This window comes from Tupaia chinensis, unplaced genomic scaffold (assembly GCF_000334495.1).
Source record: "Tupaia chinensis unplaced genomic scaffold, TupChi_1.0 Scaffold000138_1, whole genome shotgun sequence".
Classification (NCBI taxonomy): domain Eukaryota; kingdom Metazoa; phylum Chordata; class Mammalia; order Scandentia; family Tupaiidae; genus Tupaia; species Tupaia belangeri.
In genome coordinates this window covers 3,676,671-3,685,967 of record NW_006159608.1, presented here as the reverse complement: position 1 = coordinate 3,685,967, position 9,297 = coordinate 3,676,671, and the positions used below count along the sequence as shown (strand labels likewise).

At 40.2% G+C, this 9,297-nt stretch overlaps 1 pseudogene; it reads left to right on the top strand.

Annotated features, from left to right (window-relative positions):
* The first annotated feature begins 8,253 nt into the window (after nucleotides 1-8,253).
* Nucleotides 8,254-9,297, top strand: part of LOC102484693 (eukaryotic initiation factor 4A-II-like) — a 5,786-nt pseudogene continuing 4,742 nt past the window's right edge.

Here is a 9,297-nt window from a genome sequence, read left to right as displayed (position 1 = left end):
CAAGAACATTCTCAGATAAACAAAACCTGAAAGAATTTACCAGCACCAGACCAGATCTCCAAGAAGTTCTCAAGGGAGTGCTATATCAGGAAAATTAAATACAGACACACAGAAATAAGAGTTCAAAAACTAAGAGAGTGGCCAACTTAATCATAGGGAGAAGTCTGAGTTGGATATTATATCCCAGAATTTAATCGGGAAAATTGAACCACAACAGAAGATAAAGTACATGAAACTGAATTGGTGAAGTATAATTTTATGACTTTTGAATAAAATATTGCTGATTTTCTTGTAGATTTTGTTATTTGGTTGTAAGGATTTGTGTCCTGTATTGAGATATGGATAGGTTCATGCACCTATCATTTGATCAGAATCCTAACCTGTTTCCTGGCTTTAAGCAAAGTTCTTAGCATTTCTTTGATTTCAGTTAAAACTGGTTTTCTTAATAGTACCAAGGGAACTTGCTATTGAAAGTAGTTAGATTATTTAAGAAATTGTGTGATCAATACAATATGGGTGGGAAAGGAATGGAAGACAATCATAGACTCCAGAGATAGTGTGAGAAGAGGGTGGGAAAGGACAGAGGGTCAGAAATAGGGGTTAAAAAAAAAATTCTAGAAACTAGAAATGGAAAATTTGTGATAATAATATGCATGACTAAGCCACTATGCAGTATATTCTGTATGGGAAATCACATTTTGTATGCTGTGACGATGCTTAGGGAAAAAATGTAAATTAAGTTGAAAAAAAAAAGTTTCAGAAAAAAAATACCTATTCGATGACTGCAGTATGATATATCGCCCCAGCTAGGTGCTACTTTATAGGATGTTCATTCTACTCATTGAGGCTTATGCCTAAATTTCGACTTGAGTTCATAGAAATGTACATATCAGCTGTGCTTGCTATGAAAATATTTAGATTAATTAAGATCTTGAGTGACTCAATAAAATGTGGGGGAAAAACAGTATAGAAAGCAAACATAGATACCAGAGACAGTGTGGGAGGAGAGTGGGAGATGGCAGAGGGTAAGAGATAGGGAATCAAGGATGAGGAAAAAAAGGCAAAACATATAGGAAACAAGAAATGGAAAATTATTTGTTGACAATAACATGTATGTTGATGTGCTTGATTGAGCCAATATACAGTGTACCCTGGATGGAAAATCTCATTTTGTATGTTGTAATTATGTACAGTGGATGAATGTAAATAAATAAATTTAAATTTAAAAAAATTAAAATCTGAGAGCTAGCTCCATGACCTAGCGGTTAAGAGAGTCATATCCCACATGGCTAACTACAGTTTGAGTCCCAGTCCAGCGGCTTGCTGAGCACATGTGAACAAGTGCTCAAAATCCTGACAGGATGGGAACCAGCAGTTAGTGTAATGGCTATGTCGCTGGACTCCCATGTAGTCGACCGTGGTTCTTGTCCCGGACCCGGTGGCTTAAGACTCATGCCGGGCACATGTGCGTGCGTGCCCAAGATCCCGAGAGGAGAATGGAGGAGAAGGGATTGCGGCGTGACCATCCCCCCTGGGGGGTGATTTCTCGCTTTCTGTCTCTATGTCTCTCTCTGTCTGGCTGGCGAGTGCACGCGCCCTATAGCAAAAATCTCTCCAAAAAAAGAAAAAAAAGAAAAAAAATCCTGACAGGATGGAGAAATGGAGGAGAAAGGATTGAGGTGTGACCACACCCCACTGGAAGTGCTTTCTCCCTCCCTCTCCTTGTCTCTCTCTCTCTGACTCTGATGAGTGCATGTACCCTCTGGCAATTATTTTAAAAATTAGAATTTGAAGACTTAGAGCCATTTTTGTAACTTAAAAAGGAAAAGCAAATCTTCCTTTCACTTGGAAGATCATGTTATCACTGAGAGCTTCTAGTACGGTACTCTGACATTCTAAATTAAAATAGAACTGGTTCACAAAAATGAAAAATGGCTATGTGAATTTTCAGATTCAAGGGCAATAATAGGGTCACAAACTAAGGAAATGTTTTTCTGTGCTCTTAACTCTAATAAAAGAGAATAATTACAGAATTCTTTTGAACCCTAATATTAAAATATCTTTCCTAGCACCCTTAATATATGACCATCCAAATTTCTTTGAATATATCAACATTCACGGAGTTTATTTCTTCAATAAAGCAACCTAGATTATGAATGAATAGGCCTGATCATTAGACCATTCTGATGAAGAATAGGCCAGCAGATAGCATGGAGGTTAAAGCATTGAATCTCACATGGCCGACTGCATAGTTAGAATCCTGGACCCAGTGGCTTAAAAATCACACTGGATGCATTTGCATGTGTACCCAAAAAGTCCTGAGAGGAGACTGGAAGAGAAAGGATTGCAGCATGGCCATCTCCCCTGGGGGATAATTTTTCACTTTCTCTCTCTTTCTGGTGAGCTCACCCTATGCAAAAAATAATTAATTAATTAATTAATTAATTAATTAATTAATTTGTGGTGATGAGCCAAAATTTCCCACTATAAATTAAATTCTAGCTAATAAAATTAGTTATGGGGACCAGCAGATGGCATAATGTTTACTTTGCTGGACTCCCATGTAGTTGACTACAGTTTAAGTCTTGGACTCAGTGGCTTAAAACTCACACCAGGCACATGTGCATGCATGCCCAAGATCCTTAGAGAAGAATGGAGAAGAGATTGCAGTGTGACCAATCCGCCCTGGGGTTGATTCTGACACTGAATGATAAATTTGACAAATATTTAGTGAATGCCTATTATGTACCAGACACTTATCCACAACTGTTCTAAGCAATGAGGACGCAGAAATGAACAAGACGTATGAGGTTTCCGCTCCCATATTGTTTGTGCTCTACCAATGGAGGAATTTTGTAAGCTAAATAAGGGTCTTTCAGAGATATCAGGTCTGAATTTTTGGAACCTATAAATGTTACCTTATTTGGAAAGTGTGTCTTCTTGTAATTAAACCAAGGACCTTGAAGTGGGAAGAGTATCCTGGATCATCTGAGTGGGCCGTCAGTGCACTTCTGAGAGAAGGCAGAAGGAGAAAGTACAACCGCAGAGAAGACTGTGATGCAGCCACCAGCAAGGGATGCTGGCAGCCACTAGAAGCAGGAAGACACAAAGGACGAATTCTCCCTGGAGCTGCTGCAGGGAACGCAGCCATGCCAGCACCTTGATTTCAGTCCAGTGACAGTGATTTAGGACTTCTGGCCTCCAGCGCTGTGAATGAATAAATTGATGTTTAAGCTACCAAGTTTACAGCCATTTTTACAGCAGCCACAGGAAACTAATACAAGAAGGAACACAGACTGTGAATAAACAAAAACGTTTCAGATTCAGATTTGTCTTAGTCTGTTTTCTGCAGTAATAACGGAATACCTAAGGCTGCATAACTTGTACAGAAAAGAGGTTCATTTGGTTCCCAATCCTGAAGGCAGAGTCCCAGGTGAGGAGACTGCATCTGGCTGGCGTTGGTAAGAGCCTCATGCTTCTCATAGTGCAACAGGAAGTCGAAGGGGAAGTGGGCATGTGTGGAAGGGGAGCACACAGGGAAGGCAAGTACCAGGCTTGCTTTCAGCAACCCACTCTCCCAGTAATTTACTCACTCTTAAAAGACATCACTTATCCTTCTTAACTGCCTAATCTCTTAAAGGCCTCACTTTCAACATTTGCAATAAAATAGCAGTACAGGTTTGGGTGAGGACAAACCACATGCAAATCATAGCAAGATATATTTTAAAAGATAGTGAACTAGCTAATAGATGGACTAGAATAAAAATATTTTAACATTGCTATTCGTCACTAATGGGGTTAAAAAAATGGATAAGTGAATAGTATATGACTCAGAGTAAACTGAGTTTTTTTTACATACTAGTCTCTGCTATCTTTTTATCAAGGAATTATTTATTAAATTTTACTTATCATTATTATTACTATTTTTTTTTATTTGACCAGAGAAAGAGGAGGGGAGAGGTAGAAACCAAGCAACCACAGGGCTGGTGTAGTGGTTAACGGTGTTGGACTCCCACATGGCCAACTACAGTTCAAGTCTCAGACCTGGTGGCTCGTTTTCTCACTTTCTCTCTCCCACTCTGGTCAAAATTAAAATAAATAAATAAATAAATAAATAAATAAAAGTTTAAAATAATTTTTTTTAAAAAATGAAAGCAAGCAAGCAACCACGTCCAGTACTTGAACTGTGCTCAGCCATTTGAGAGTCTAGCACCTTAACCACCATGCCAACCTACCGGCTCCATCTGCTATCTTTTTAATAAAACCAATAGCTATCCCTCCATTTCCTTCCTCTTTTTTGCAATAAATCAAAATCCTGGTATATAGAAAAGCAAGACTTTATAATTGCAAATCAAAGAAAACTATGAACAGCAGGAAGACACAATGCTCTGCCAGGCAGTCCACATAGGTTCCTGGTCCACACCCAGAGACCTCCTCAAGTATGCCTGCTACATTTGCCTGATTCAGGGCTGACTAAAGACCGCAGCATCAAAAACCTGCTGAGGGTTCTTCTGTCCCTCATGAGTGAGAAAAATCAATAAATAAACTGAAAAAGAATGAAATGATGAATGAAAGAAGCATAACAGGGATAAGATAATGAATATATAAAACACTGTCTTTAAACAGCTAATGTGTTTAAGGGATTAAATTGTGGAGGGCACCGCATACGGAAGCCATCTTGAGCTATCCACCATCTTGAGCTATCCACTATCTTGGAAACCATTAGGTTTCACTTCCTCACTGAGCAAACCCTTTCTCAGAAATCATGTGACCAACTGTTTCTAGGCAACAGGAGAGATCCACCCATGCCAATGGTTCATGCTGTTCTATCTCATTTGCATTTTGGGCAACCAATCAATGCCTCCCAGCCTGTACATAAGCTCGCTGTTCTTCCTCAATAAACGGAAGACTTGATCAGCACCTCGCATTGTCTCCGCTCTGTGTGTGTGCGCGTGTGTTCGTCCCTTCTCTCACTCCCTCCCCCAGGAAACCTGTTCGACTGTCCTGCTGGTCGGACATTAAATGACATGATGGAGAATTTTGTCAGGGAAGTTAAAACTATAAAAAAAGGGACCAGCAGTTAGCATAATGGCTATGTCGCTGGACTCCCACGTAGTCGACCACAGTTCGAGTTCCAGACCCGGTGGCCTAAACTCACGCTGGGCACGTGTGCGTGCATGCCCAAGATCCCGAGAGGAGAATGGAGGAGAAGGGATTGCGGTGTGGCCATCCCCCCAGGGGGGTGATTTCTCGCTTTCTGTCTCTCTGTCTCTCTCTGTCTGTCTGGCGAGCACACACACCCTATAGCAAAAACCTCTCAAAAAAAAAAAACTATAAAAACAAAAATGACAGGCGGGTTGTGTGGTGGTTAAGAGCACTGGACTGCCACATGTCCAACTGCAGTTTAAGTCCTGGAACTGGTGGCTTGCTTCTTTTCATATCTCTCTCTCTCTCTCTCTCTCTCTCTCTCTTCTCTCTCTTACTCTGTCCCGACCTGGTCAAATTAAAATAAATAAATAATTCTTTTTAAAAAAAGAACCAAATGGAAATAACAATAAAAACATAATAATTTAAATTAATCCAATAAATAAGCTTTATAGCTCGTTAGACACAGTTGAAGAGAGAAATAAAAAGGTAGAAGTGGGACCAGCAGTTAGCACAATGGCTATGTCGCTGGACTCCCATGTAGTCAACCGTGGTTTGAGTCCTGGACCAGGCGACCTAAGTTCACGCCTGGTGCGTGTGCGTGTTTGCCCGAGATCCCGAGAGGAGAATGGAGAAGGAATTGCAGCATGGCCATCCCCCCTGGGGAGTGATTTCTTGCTTTCTGTCTCTTGTCTCTATCTGTCTTTCTGGAGAATGCACGTGCCCTACAGAAAAAAACTCTCCAAAAAAAGAAAAAAAATTTTTAAAAGGTAGAAATAAGAGTGAAGAAAACATTTAAACCGGAGAACATGAAGACAATGGGATAGAAAATATGGTAACAAACATATGAGTATGATCAAAATATGTAATTAGTATTACAAAAGATTCTTTTTGTTCTTGATTTACCACAAAGATGGCACTCCAGAGCAGTGAGAAAAGAATTCTCTTTCCAACAGTCTTGGGACAATTGGATGTTTATATAGAACAAAAATGAATCTTGAATTCTACCTTATACGATATTCAAAATCCAATTCTAACCACTTTATAAAGCTAAGTCTGAAAGTAAGAAAGCTTTTCCAAGTTATGTATTTTTTATGACCTTGGGGTAGATGAAGATGTCTTAAAGAAGATACAAAACAAATCAATGTTTAAGGGAAAATTTGACTCAACGATTTACATTAAAATTTTAAAATTCTCCTCATACCTTTAAGTAAATGAAATGAAATAAAAACCTCAGAGTGGGAGAACATAGTTCCAATACATATAACTCATAAAGGACCTGTATTTAGGATAGTAAAGTGCACATACATCAATAATAAACTGACAACCCAACAGAATATTGGACATGAGGTTCGAACAGACATTTCACAAAATGGCCAATAACATGAAATGTTCTTACTTCATTAGAAATCAGAGAAGTGTAACTATAAGCTACCCTTACTCACTCACCAGAATGACTAACATTACAAAGGCAGATAAACATGGAAGAAGATGTGGAGTCATTAAAACTTCTATGCGTTGCTGATAGGAGCGTCAATTTCTGTAACCACTTTGGAAACTTGTTTGGCATCATCCACTAAAGCTGAATATATGCATCCTATAGCCCAGCAATTTCATTTCTTAGTATGTACCCAAAGAAATGTACAAGATTTTTCATAGCAACATTATCCATGATGCCCCAAACTAAAACCAATCCAAATGTCCACCAACAGTTGAGTTATGGAATATTCATATGATGTGATGTTATACAGCAACGAAATTAATGAATCATTCTATGTTGAGTTATGAAAGAATCTCATCAATATAATGTTGAATAAAATAACCTGGACACAAATTAGAACATCTTCTATTATTCCATTTATATAAAGTTCAAAAAAGTAAAACACTGGTGTTAGAAGAAAAAATACGGGTTACTTCTGTGTGAGAAGCTTTTAGAGTACTGGTAATGTTCCATTTCTTGACTTGGATAGTGGTCACAAGGGTGTGTCTACTTTCCTAAAATTTAATGAGGTATAGACTTAAGGATTGTACTGGTGCCAGTTAGTGGTGTGTTGGTTAAGGCAGCTAGATCACACATTGCACATGACAGTTCAAATAATGAGCCTGGCAGTTTGAAAAATGTGAGGGTGCATGTGTGTGCATGCCCCAAATCCTAAAGGAGAAATAGAAGAGGAGCTGTGATATGACCATCTCCCATGGGGGATGCTTTCTCATTTTCTGTCTTTCTCCAGCTATCACATGAGCCCTTTAGCAAATTAAAAAGCAAAGAGAAAGGGGCCAGCCAGTGACACGGTGGTTGAGACACTGGACTTCCCCGTGGCCAACTGCAGTTCAAGTCCTGGCCCTAAAGGCTTGAAACTCATGCCAAGCGCATGTGCATATGTGCCCAAAATCCTGAGAGGAGAATGGAGAAGGGATTGCTGCATGGCCATCTCCACTGCGTTGGGGGGAGGGAGGGGGGAGGTGTCTCACTCTCTGTCACTCTATCTCTCTCTGTCTCTCTAATGAGTGCATGTATCCTATAGCAAAAATCTCTCATAAAAAAATGATGTTGGGGGGACCAGCAGTTAACATAATGGTTATGTCACTGGACTCCCACGTAGTCAACCACGGTTCACGTCCCGGACCTGGTGGCTTAAACTCACACCGGGCGCGTGTGCGTGCGTGCCCAAGATCCCGAGAGGAGAATGGAGAAGGGATTGTGGCGTGGCCATCCTTCCTAGGGGATGATTTCTTGCTTTCTGTCTCTTGTCTCTCTGTCTTTCTGCATAATGCATGTGCCCTATAGAAAAAAACTCTCAAAAAAAAAAAAAATGATGTTGGGGACAGCAGGTAGCATGGTGATTAAGGACACTAGATTTCCACATGGCCAACTGTGGTTTGAGTCCCAGACCTGGTGGTTTGCTTTCTCACTCTCTCCCCCACTCTCCTTCTGTTCCTCTCTGGTCAAATTAAAATAAATAAATACTTTTCAGTCGGGCATTGAGTGATTTTCCAGATCACATCTGGTGGCTCTGTGGATTATAACAGAGAACATTGCAGCCCAGAGAGAATGGACCCTGATAGTGTCATTGAGAGCAACTGGAATGAGAGTGTTGATAACTTTGATGATATGAATTTAAAGGATTCTCTTCTTCAGGGTATCTATGGTTATGGTTTTGAGAAGCGTTCAGCTATTCAACAGAGAGCTGTTATTCCTTGTATTAAAGGTTATGATGTGATTGCTCAAGCTCAGTCAGGTACTGGCAAGACAACCACACTTGCTATTTCCATCCTGCAACAGTAAGAGACTGAGTTCAAGGAGACCCAAACACTAGTATTGGCCCCCACCAGAGAACTGGCTCAACAGATACAAAAGGTAATTCTGGCCCTTGGAGATTATATGGGAGCAACTTGTCATGCCTGCCTTGGTGGAACAAATGTTTGAAATGAAATGCAAAAACTGCAGGCTAGGGACCAGCAGTTAGCGTAATGGCTATGTCGCTGGACTCCCATATAGTCAACTGCAGTTGAGTCCCAGACCCAGTGACTTAAACTCACGCCAGGCACGTGTGCGTGCGTGCCCAAGATCCCGAGAGGAGAATGGAGGAGAAGGGATTGCTGCATGGCCATCCCCCCTGGGGGGTGATTTCTCGCTTTCTGTCTCTCTGTCTCTCTGTCCCCACAGCAAAACCAAAGGCCTTAAACAAAATTAAAAGTTAAAAAAAAAAAAAAAAAAAAAAAAACCTGCAGGCTAAAGCAATTCATCTTGTCATTGATACACCAGGGAGGGTGTTTGATATGTTAAACAGACGATATCTTTCTCCAAAATGGATCAAAATGTTTGTTTTGGATGAAGCAGAAGAAATGTTGAGCCAAGGGTTTAAGGATCAAATCTATGATATTTTCCAAAAATTAAATACAAGTATTCAGGTTGTGTTGCTTTCTGCCACAATGCCAACTGAGGTATTGGAAGTGACCCAAAAATTCATGAGAGATCCGATTCGAATTCTGGTGAAGAAGGAAGAATTGACCCTTGAAGGAATCAAACAGTTTTATATTAATGTTGAAAGAGAGGAGTGGAAGTGGATACTCTTTGTGACCTGTATGAGATGCTGACCATTACACAGGCTGGTTTTTTTTCCCATGCAAAGGAAAAAAAGAACTGGGTCA